This window comes from Camelus ferus, chromosome X (assembly GCF_009834535.1).
Source record: "Camelus ferus isolate YT-003-E chromosome X, BCGSAC_Cfer_1.0, whole genome shotgun sequence".
NCBI lineage: Eukaryota > Metazoa > Chordata > Mammalia > Artiodactyla > Camelidae > Camelus > Camelus ferus.
The window spans coordinates 14,669,539-14,681,977 of NC_045732.1; positions in this window are offsets into that span (position 1 = coordinate 14,669,539).

The window sequence follows — 12,439 nt, forward strand, 5'->3', positions numbered from 1 at the left end:
TTCAAGAACAAGTTACTAAACTCAACCTTTAGTAGGGATGTGACTGAGAAAACCCTGTTCTGATTCCACTTCCATTTCAAATTCAGGAAACATGCATACTCATTTGCCTCAATCTCGTCCACGTACCAATTAAACTTCTGGGGGCAGAATGGAGGTTTGGTTAAGGTAGGAATGCATAACATGTTTTGAAGAGAGAGAAAGGCCAAGCCAGGGCTGCAGGCAGCCATGACTAGAATTCTTAAGCCCTGTGAGAAATCAAGCTGTGTATAATTCTGTACTAGCACCGGCTACTCTCGGTTGCATTAAGTGACCACTTGGAGTGAAAGCAAAGTGCAGCTCCCCATGCTGAGCTGTACACCTGAATGCTCTGGAAAGTTGTCCTTATTTTATTCCCCTTCAAAACCCTACAGGCCTGCTGACCAGGTAAAATAATAGAACATATGGTCTTTATTTAGTTCCTTCGTGCTTACCGCCAAGACAAGAGGAGGTTGAAGAGTGAAGACCTCTTGGCTGTCTCCAATGCTTCCCTTTAATCTTACTTTATTTACTAAGAGCTAATAAAAAATCTGAAGTGCTTAACTCTCGAGTGTTGTTTTTCTTCTGGGCATTGGTATTTGATTTGTTCCTTGGCCTGAACCCCCCTTAATCTTTTTACTGCTGAATGTGCCATTGTGAACCTCCTTTTTAATGCTGTGTTCATTCTCCTTTCTTTGACATATTTTTCAGCATCTAAAAGTTGCTCTTTTCTAACTCTTATTCAAATTATTCTAAGTTATTTTAAAATAGAATTATATCAGATTTATAAAAGTAACAATTTAATTATAAAAGTAAAATTATAAATAATTTTGAAGAGGAGAAAATCATTTGTAATCTTACTGCCTAATTGAAGAAGCTCTTTATTTATTCTTTTTTTTAACATAAGCATTGCATTTTGCATACTGACAGAGAGTATGTAGAATTCTGCCCCAAATGTCTTTCACTTCATATTATCCTATCAACATGCTTCTCTGTTTGCAAACTCTGCTTTATTATTATTAGGTTGGATATTCAAGTGACATTGCCTCAATTTACTTATTCCTCCTGTTATCAATAGGACGTTTTGATTGATAATGTCTGTTTTTAAGGCTGTGCTAACACTGACAGGAGCTTTGTAAAGCAACCAAACCTGCACAAAATTAACACATAAGGGCTAATAATGTGTGAGGCTTTAGATATGAAAATGACAAGTTATAAAAGCTTTGTGGCAAATAATTCAACAGAATCAACTCTCTGTTTATTTTCAGGATTTATAGCTGTAAATTGGGGACGTGAACACAGACATGACTAGAATATCAGCACTCTTTTTTTTCAAAAAATGGGGGTTATTAATATAATCATTCATCCCTACAGAGTCAATTTCCTGCCATAACATTTCTGAAATTTACCCTTGAATTTGTGATTCTTGATACTATAATCTAACTCTTAGGTCAAACTAAGTTTTACCTTTAATATTTGCACAAGATAAATATTTACTTCCTTATCAATTACATAGTAACCTTTTAAAATATCTTCCAGATTCTAATATTCACACATACTAATATTTTATTTGGAACTTGAAAAAAATTGAATTCTTCTTCTAAGAGGTTCATATTTCTCTACAGATAGTAAAAACTAAGAATAAAAGCTTGATAAACCTGAATGCATCATTACTATTACGCCTGATCACCTTGTTTTTTGATAATCAGGAAATTGTGAAATAGACAAAAACATGCTCTTATTCCTTGTAAATTACTCACTGGACTACCTCTTTTTAAAATAGTATGTTTCTTAGTCTGTATATCAATCTTCCTTCTTTTTAAAATTATTTTAATTTATTAACAAAATACTTAGGGGATTAAGAGGTACAAACTATTAAGTATAAAACAAGCTACAAGGATATATTGTACAACACAGGGAATATAGCCAATATTTTATAATAACTATAAATGGAGTATAATCTTTAAACATTGTGAACCAGTATGTTGTACACCTGTAAATATAAAAAAAATACTTAAAATGTACAGAAATCCTCGAGATTCTTGATATGATCAACTTCTAGTCAATACATTTTACCAAAACTAAAATAGTTTAATACTCTTATTAGAGTAATTACTTTTTCCTTACTCATTACACTTTTAATATCATTTTTCCTTTTAATACATTTTTTCTTAAATTCTGTTTTATTTTATAATACATTAGTATGCCTGTGTGTGTGTGTGTGTGTGTGTGTGTGTGACAGAGAGAGAGAGAGAGAGAGAGAGAGAGAGAGAGAGAGAGAGAGAGTGAGTGAGTTGGTGTTTCCTTGAATATCTTTTCAAAATCTCTTTATTTTAAAATATTTTGTATCACTTTGTTTTAACTGAGCAGCAAATGGGTATATTATTTATCCAATCTGGTAATCTTCCTGTTTAATAAGTATATTAATCTTTTTGCATTTATTATTACTGACAAGTTAAATTTATGATACTATCTTCTTTTATTGTTTATTCTCTTTTGTCTTTGCTACTACTTTTGTTTTTCTTTTTTGACTTTTGCTGGATTAATAACTTTATCTGTTCTTCTTTTAAAAAGATATTGTTTGCATATATATTACCTCAGTGGCTTTTCATGCATGTTAACATACATAGCAATTTTACATTTTTCTAACAACTTTTAAGGTTATTTAATGGTCTCACCCTTTGCCAGGATAAAGCCAGGTACTTTAATGCCTTAAATTCCATAGAAACCTCCACCTTCTCTCTTTTTATTATTGTTTATAATTTTATTCTTTTTCAAAAAATTTCTTGAGTTAATTATGTACATTTACACATTTTATTAGTTTTATGCCCCACATTTTCCCTTATATCGCACGGTTTCTCCTGAGTTTACACTTCATGCAGAAGCCTCTCACTCCTTGGCACTTTACTGAGGGTCTCTGGTGGGAGAGGTAAATTCACTTAGTCTTTGCGTAACGGAAAATGTCTTTGTTTTTGCTCTTGAATGATAGTTAACTGAGTATAAAACCCTAGGTTGACATTTACCATCAGCACTTTGAGGCTATAAATCTTACATTATCTTCTGGCATCTATTTCCAGTTATGAAGAAACGTCATGGGAGTCTACCTGACAAACGTCCACTCTCTTGTCTTTTCTCTCTGGCAGCTCTTAAGACCTTTTGTATATTGCCCTTCATCTTCTGTAGCTTCATTACTAGGTGTCTAGGTGTGGATTTATTTCCATTTAACCTCCTTGGTACTTGGGACATTCTTTTAAATTGAGAACTCATACCTTTCCCCAATTTAGATATTTTAAGCTATCATAATAGTAATTTCCTCTATTCTCAACTCCCCACTTTTCTGACACCACTCTGACAGAGTAATGGGGGTTGAGGGATGTGGTTACAGCCTGATGAGGGTGGAAGTCTAAGCTTTGCACCTGGCCTTGGCTGGCAAGGGTGGTCGTGCGGCTGCAGTCTTTTCTGTGGCCTTTGGCTAGAGTAGAATGGTTAGTATCTAGAAGTCCTTTATATTGCCAGTCTATCCTTTTCCTGGTCTTTTAGCTAGAGAGAGATGGCTTTTCTCAGAGTTTGTTTTCTTTTAAATCCGTGCCTGTTAGCATTTCCAGGTATCCAGTCTGGAGTATATGATGTAAAAAGAAAACCTCAGGTTCCAAGATCCCTAGTCAGTCTGCATTCTTTACTTTACCTTTCAGAGTGTTATGTTTGTTTCATGTGTCATATTCAGAGACTTTAGTCCTACTTATCTGGAGAAATAGGGAAAACTATGTCTACTGCATCTTCTTCGAAACAAAACCCATGTATTTTAAACATAGGTTTAAACATAAAATTGTCAGACTTCTCTATAAATTAATTTTAAGTGGGAAGAACATAAATAATGATTTAATTATCAGTATTTTGGGCTAAGTTCCTTGCATTCGATTTCTTCACTTGTTTTTGCAATTTGGGTTGCAAGCTCATTTAGAGATTTTGATTTCTCTTTGTCTCTTTCAATTATCACCCATCTCCTCATAATTTTGTTTCTTTCTCCAGACCCTTAATCTCAATACTAGAAGCAGGTTTAAAATGTAGCTCAGGGCTCCTGCCGTTTGCAGTGAGCAAGAGTTATCACAGACCAGGGTCCCAAGCCATTTGGTGATGTGGTTAAGCTCCTAGATGACCAACTCTGCCTGGGTTTTCCCACAGGCTTGGCCCACATGTAACTGTCAGGTATGATCCCAGGAAGTGAGTGCAGCAGGTTTTTCAGCCTCCTTTCATTCAGGAGGGGAAAGGCCGTCCTACCCCAACCCTCGCTTTAAGTAAGGACTCATTTTCTCGTAGCGCATCTCAAGGGGAGATGGATTCAGAGATACTTTAGTTGCCCTTAACTGTGTCCAACTACCTGCTATCAGATTCATTTTCCAAAAAGTCTCTTGCTTCACCTCTGCCTACCATTTTGCTTTTGTGTTATATTTCTGGACCACAGAAATGTTGACTCTAATCATGTGCTCTTCCAAAAGTCTTTTTGGTACCTCACTGCCATGGGCTGAGAGCAGAAACTGTACACCAAAGCATGAACTTACTGGGTCATCTCGATAGAAAATCTAAACTTTTCTTAAACATGTTTTGGAAACATTTGGAGGAAATAGTTTACATAAGGTAATACGCTCCAAAAATAATCTTGTATCTTTCAGTTAGTTTCATAACAGAACCAGTTTTTAAAAAACTGACATCATCTATTTAATAGCCATTGGGATATATAATTATGCAGTTCTCTTATATCCCCTTCACCTCAACCTATCATCCAAATATGGGTAGATGATAACTTTCTGCTAAATTGTTATTCAGTATTATTGGGTAAATATAACCGAATTGTTTACTATGATTAAGCTAACTTTCTTGTAAACTTTTTTTCTAGTGCTAATTAATTATCTCATTTTTCCTTTGCTTACTTGTCTCTTTACCTATGGCGAATTCTCCCAACACTGCAAAATATGATGGCAATACAGATTTCCATGCAATCAAGTCTCCCAGGCCATACACCCTTTTCTCCTGACTTCCTTCTTAGTACTCTTCATCTTTTTTCTTCCATTAGGACCAGCTACTTTCTTGGACTTCTGACCGCTGCCTTCTTGAAACTTCTCTTTACCATCCACCTTCTCTTTCCTGCACTGCATCTCCTGTTTCCAGGACTTAACTTCTTCTTTCTTGGTTTACTGTAGTATGGCCCATGCTCCAGGGACTTCCTAAGATGCACTAGAGATACCTTTAAAAAATCTTTGTGATTTTACTCTCATTTTAAATGAGTAGTTTGGCTAGTATATCATCCTAGGCTGGAAATTATTTTCCCCCACAATTTCTGGAAGTCGCGGTTCGATTTTCTTTCAGTTAACAGAGTTTCTAAGTCCAAAATGGTTTTCATTCCTGATCTTCCATGTACGACCTGGTTTTTTACCCCTGGAATGTTTTAGGATCTTATCATTTACGTTCTGCAGTTTCACAATTGATGTATTATGGTGTAGATTTTTTAAAATTATTCTTTGAATGATACTACCGGGAGGTCTTTTCAATCTGGATATTTACTTGAGTTCTGAAAATTTTTCTTGAATTATGTAGCAGAGACAGCTAAACTCCCAATGAAATTTTGTTTTTCCCCATTGCTATGGTCTGAATGTTTGTGTGCCCTCAAAATTCAAGGGCTGAAATCCTACCCCCCAAGGTGATGATATTAGGAGGGGAGGGGCCTTTGGGACAGGATTAGGTCATGAGGGAAGAGTCTTCGTAAATGGGAGTAATGCCTAGATAAAAGAGGCTCCAGAACACATGGTCCCTCCCACCATGTAAGGACATAGCAAAAAGCTGGCAGTCTGCAAACTGGAAGAGGGCCTTCCTCAGAATGTGACCATACTGGTACCCTGATTTTGGACTTCTAGCCTCCAGAACTGTAAGCAATACATATCTGCTGTTTATAAGCTAGCCAGTCAATGGTATTTTTGTTATTGCAACCTGAATGGACTAAGATAGAAAACAACTTTGTTTTTCCTTTTCCATAGTCCAGTCCCCTCCTTACATCCAGGTAGGCCAGATGAGAAGTTCTGCCCAGTGGAACAGGAGAAGTGACATGTGTCACTCTGGGCCAATGTGACAAGGAAGTTGGTAGATTGCCCTATTCTCTTTCCCTCCACTTGTTGGTGAGTACTAAGGTGTGAATATCAAGGTGCTGGGGTGTCAGAGTCACAAAATAGAAGGATCATGGGTCCCTTATCATGAAAAGAGAAGCAGTTGGTGGCCAGAAATATTCGCCTGCTGTGTGAGCAAGAAATGTTACTTTAATTTTATTAAGTCATTGATGTTTAGAGGTTATTTATTATAACAGTTAGCATTCCCTGACTGATAAATTTCTTTTAAATATTCTCCCAACTGCTTTCTCTGTTCTCAATTTCTGAAATATCCATCAGTAAGATATTAGACTTCCCATATTAATCTTTTAATTTCTTGTCTTTTTTCATTTTGTACCTCTTTGAATTTATTTTCACTTCTAGCAGTATTTATTTGAAAATTTCTTCCAATCATTCTATTAAAAACATTGGAGGGGAGGGGAAGAGTGAGGGAGCTATCATATTTTCAATTTTCAGGAGTACTTTTCTTTGACTTTTCTATTATAGTATAGAGTTCATGTTTGATTCAGTATTTTCCTTATCTCTGAGGATAACAACTATAGCTTTTAACATCAGTTTCCTGTTTTTCATATCATTTATTTCCTTTTTGTATGTATGTACTAGAGGCTACTCCTCAATGTCTTATGATCCAGGGTTGCCATGTTCCTTAAAAGCACTAGAAATCTAACTGAAAGTTCTATGAGGGGCAGGGGGAGAAGTGATGGGTCTTCATAACTAGTAGGCTTCCTGTAGGGCGACTGGATGGCCCACTAGCTCCTTCACCGGATGACCTCCAATTATGTGCCATGGGTTCTCAACTTGGCCCTGATGTTCTGAGAGCCATACAGAGGCAGGGGGCTGGGTGGGGGTATGGAATTAAGTTTCCTTAATTTTTTATGCACACTTGCATTTCACCCTCTTCTCCATCTTAAGATGTGCCAGGTATTCCCCCTCTCCGAGTCTGAAGCCTCTCTAGTTCAGTGTTTCCATGGAATAAGTCTCCTGGTCTTATTACAAGGACTGAGGAGAAATAATTACCAGATAAGAAAGCTAAGGCTGGGTTGTGGAAGCAGAGCAGCTTTGGCCAGTTGGGATGGTCCAGACTCCCAGAGTTTTACAGGTCAAGTGATATACTGATGATTCCTTTGGCTAAGATGTGGGCAACAAAGGAGAGACAGTAAGTGGGGTATGGTCTGAGGTCCTATCTAATTGGTAGAAGGATCCAGCAATGACAACCTGGATTACTAGGATATCTCCCTTTGGGGTTTTTCATTATGTGGCTTATATTTTCAGTTTGCATTTGAATTAGGAGATTCTACTTCTAATGAGATAGTGATTTGAGTGGAGTTACTTTGGTGGGTGATATCTGAAATGGAAGTGAGGGAACAAGGAGCGTGAGACAGGGAAAGGAGGAAAAACCACAAAAGACTGAATTACTGATTTTGTAAATCGTGTGGGCAACTGAGGCTCAAGCCCAATCAAAACCATCTGAAGAACCAGTAGAAGACATCTCAGAAATGTCACATCAAACAAAACAGAAGTAAAGTTATTTATCTACTGACTCTCACTGCCCTTTTTATAAGGGCTGCCCCTGGGAGCATTAACATCCCCCTCACATTTCAGAGCAGTGGCTGCTTAAAGCCTAAAGGGTTTCCCCCTGCTTTGGAGAGAGTTCCTAGCAGCCAAACAAAGAGCTGCTGAGATGGAGATGTTGCATGCTGGCAGAATGCACCAAAAGTTCATCCCAGCTGCACAGAGATCAGCTAGACTAAGAGCACACAGTGAAAGACACCAGGAGGATCTGCTAAATAGGGTGATGGAAGATGATGTAAGTGATCAAACAAAAGAGAGAAGCAACTGCCTAGCTCAAGGGATCAAGATCAGAGGGTTCTAGCAGAGATCCTCCAAGGAGTCCTCAAAAAGGCCCACATAACAAAAAACCAGCCTGAAACATCTGCCAGTCATAGGGAAAGCAAAGCCAACTCAGAAGGGACCAACTCTACTTCTTTACCCTTCCCTTTCCTACTCTTCCCTATGCTCAGACCCTTGAGCCGTCTGGCCAACAGGCTGGAGGACTGCGGAAGAGAAGGAATCCAAGTCCGTGCCTCCTTTCTCCACTGGAGGGTTCAAGCCTGGGGAAGTGATAAAGTCCTGCCTTTACATCAAGCTTAGAGTTTTCATTACTATTCTTGATTGGACACTGATTTGTGAACCAAGACTGCTCCCAACTCTCTATAACCATAAGAGCTCCATGTCACCTAAGAATGAGCATAAAAGTTTTCATCTTGAGGCAGAGGACAATCAACCCTTTCAAATAAAGCTCTGTTCGGGGTGTAGATGAGTAAAATTGCATTTTGATCGCAGTGTTGGTTGTCCTTATTTGATCTAAATGTTATCAGGCCATTTTAATAAAGTAAAATTCATCTTTTCTTTTCTGATTTTCCCCTGGGGGATCATATTTTCCAAAATGAAAAAAGCGATGAAGGATCTGACAGGGGAAGTTTGGTTTGAGGCTGAGAAAGAATCCAAACTCCTTATCATTGCTGATAAGGCCTGGTGTGGTCCTGAGCCTGTATCTCTCCTACTCAAAGAATACTCTCTTCCTTAAATTCTGTGCGCCAGCCACACTGAGATTCTTTCACTTCCTTCACAGCATCACAATATAGTTCCCTCCCCAGTCCACCGCATTGTTTTTCTCTCTCCCCTTCTCCCACCTCATCTTTCACACCACCTAATTATTATTCACTAGATCTCAACTTAAATCTTGTATCCTCCAGGAAGACCTCCCCCGCAAGCAACCAAATTTCCAGACATATCCTTCAGGTGCTGAAATAACTTGTGGTGCCCTCTCCCTCCTAGCACCTTATTACTACTGTATCTACTTGTTTACTTAACAGTGTACTCTCTGCCCTCACTCATTGCCATAATCTCTGGAAGAGGTGGTCTCTTTGGTTCACATCTGCAGCTCCAGAAGCTCACACAGTGTCTGGCATATAGTGGGATCATTTGTCAAATGAATTAATCTGCATGTGCATGTTCATAAAACGTCTGATCAATGTACACAAATTAAGCCACAGATTTTTAGAAGTTAGCCTTGCAGGAAAGTATACAACGACAATGTGTTGGAAGCATCCTGGAAAATTCAGGATTTATGGTGGCTATATATTATATATCCCTTAAGAGAGGGTTTCTCAAAGTATGATCCCTGGACCAGCAGTGTCACTGGGGAGCTTGTTAGAAATGCAAATTCTCGGTACCCCCACCAGAAATTCTGAGGGAGGGGTCCGACATCTGTGTTTAACAAGGCCCCCAGGGCACACTCCAAGTTTGAGAACCATCGCTCCAAATGCCCCTCCCCCAAAAGTGCTTAGGTCATATTTGGAAGGAGGAGATGGTGGCTATTAAACATCTCTGAAAATCGAGACCCATATGATCTTCTTCTTGATGCCATTCAAGTTAACCACCCAAACTAAAGACCGTCCAACACAGTCCATTACCAGAGGACTCAGCTGGAAAGGATTACAAGTGAGCAGCACTGTCAACATCTACAAACGGGGACCAGGTGCGTGCATCTGGTACTCCTGGCTGGAAATCACTGGATTACTTGCTTCATTTAGTTCTACATTTTAACGGTCTGACATTTTCAACTGCATGGCTGGGTTTTTAATCAGATGGGCCCATATCTGTACCTATCTTGGCACGATGATTGGCTGTGTGGGAGAGTCGAATTAGCAAGGGTTTGGCCAAGGGGAGAGGAAGTGACACTTGAAATGTTTGACTACCCATATGTGACCTCAAGATGTGAGCTCAAAGCCTCCAGGTGGACAAAACAGTGAAGAGCCACAAAGAAATCATCCAGACCCTTCAGTGAGTACTTGCTGATCCCTTTACCCAAGGAGGTTGCATATTCTTAAAACCTTATCAAGTTCAGGTAGGGCTGAAATTCTTGTATCCTCGGTCAGATTCTATTTTATCTATGAGGGCCACCCACAAAGGCCAATGGGACAGACCTAAGATGCAAGAAGGAGAATAATTTTTTAAACAGAGTAAAAATAAATTAATTAAAACAAAGCACAAACATTGTAAACTGACTATACTTTAATAAAAAACAAAAACAAAACCACAAACAAAAAATAAAACAAAAAGAGCAAAGGAAAGGAAAGAAAAAGAGTGAAAAATTTTCAGTTCAGGTTAACAAAAAACAAGTAATAAATAAGCAAATAATATGCCAGACACTATGTAGAAGAGGAAGATAAAAGATGCTCATCGTCTTAGTGCCAAAGGCTGTCTAGTTATCCCCTTGAGCGTCCCTGTCCAATAAGGAAGCTGGCAGCCACATGAAGCCATTTACATTAAAATCAATTAGTGGTAGCTCACAGTGAAGAAAAAAATGTGACAATGAATATATGTATGTTCATGTATAATTGAAAAATTGTGCTCTACACTGGAATTTGACACAACATTGTAAAATGACTATAACTCAATAAAAAAAATAATAATAAAGATTTTAAATTCAGTGCCTCAGTCATGCAAGCCACATCTTCACTGCTAAGTAGCCACATGTGGCTATCATATTGAAAAGCACAGATTAGAACACTCCCATCATCCTAGAAAGTTCTATTGGACAGTGCTGCTCTAGAACTTATTCTAAGATCAAGCTTTCAGGGATACCTAAATTCACAGAATATGGAAAAGCAAAGGTAAATGGCCAAGAATGTCAGGAATTTTGCTTTGTTGATGAGTTAGAATTCTCCCTGAAATTCAGTGCAAATGTGGCCTGATTTGTTTGTCTACATAGCTCTCAAGTATATATTCAATGCAATTTAACACAATAAATGTCAACCTGAATGCGTGCTCTGAGCAAGACACTTCCTTGGGCACTACTGGAAGAATAAAGATGCACAGATGTAGTTCTTGCTCTCCAGGGACAGATTTGACAGAAAATGTAAGCCCAAGACACCACTATGAGAGAAGAAAAATAGGTATATTGGGAGAGGTATAAACCAAGGTGTGGGTCTCCAGTGTTGTGAAATTGGAGAAATCAGCATTAAGTTTGTAGTTGACTTTCATAGCATCATAGCTAAAATCATCTAAGTATTAAACAATTAACTTTTCCATTCTTATCCTGGGTTCCTTTTTTGTTCTTCTGTTCTGGGATACTGCAAACTTATCCCTTCTTTCTCTTTTGTCTTTTTCCTTCCTTCCTTCTTCCTCCTTCCAATCTTCCTTTATTCCCTTTCTATTTTTTAAAAAAGATTGGAGATGAAAGGGATTGCTCTTTCTTGACAGGATAAAGCAGGTAAAGAGCATGAATGTTGATTCACTCAAGGCTGTCTTAACTTCCTTTGTTTGAACATAACCCGTCACCACCACCAGAATGCCTTCTTTAATGACAATTTCCTGCTGTACCAGATTTCCAAGACTTTAATCCCTGTGAATAGCAATGTAAATGTTAGATTGTCAGTCATATGCAGTTGTTCCAAGGAATTTTTATTGAGTTTCATTAGACATGCAGGTTATGATGCAATTTCTGGCTTTTATTAGACACTAAAAGTCTATATTTCAAGAAACTCAACAAAGAAAAATTTGGGCGCGATACATAGCAGATGGGAAGCAAGACCAACACGTGAGGCTGTACTGGTTGTACACTGCTCAACTCCAGGGAGAGCCAGTCACAGTCTTTGAAGTGAACAGCACCCCTGGGAGTTATACAGTGTACAACCTGCTCAACTGTTCAGAACAGCTTTAACAAGAAGCTTTCTAAATAATTATTATAGGTTATTTGTTTACTCAGTTAAGTACTGATTGGGTATTTATCACATGTAAGCTCTGTACTAGATCCTGGTGAGCAAGACTGATTAAGTCTCTCTCTTCATGCAGTGAACACTAGACAGGCAGACCTCATTTTACTATGCTTTGCTTTATTACACAGATACTGCATTTTTTTTTTACAAATTGGAGATTTGCAGCAACCTTGCATCAAGCAAGTCTAGAGGTGCCATGTTTTCAACAGTATTTGCTCACTTCCTGTCTTTGTGTCACATTTTGGTATTCTTGGCATATTTAAAACGCTTCCATTATTATTATATTTGTTATGGTGATCTGTAATCAGTGATGCTTTTTGATGTCACTATTGCAAAAAGATGACTACTAGCTGAAGGCTCAGATGATAGCTTTTTTTTTTTAGCAATACAGTGTTTTTAATTAACATGTGGGCATTGTTTTTTTAGACATAATGCTATTGCACACTTAACAGACTACAGTATAGTGTAAACACAACTTTCATAGGC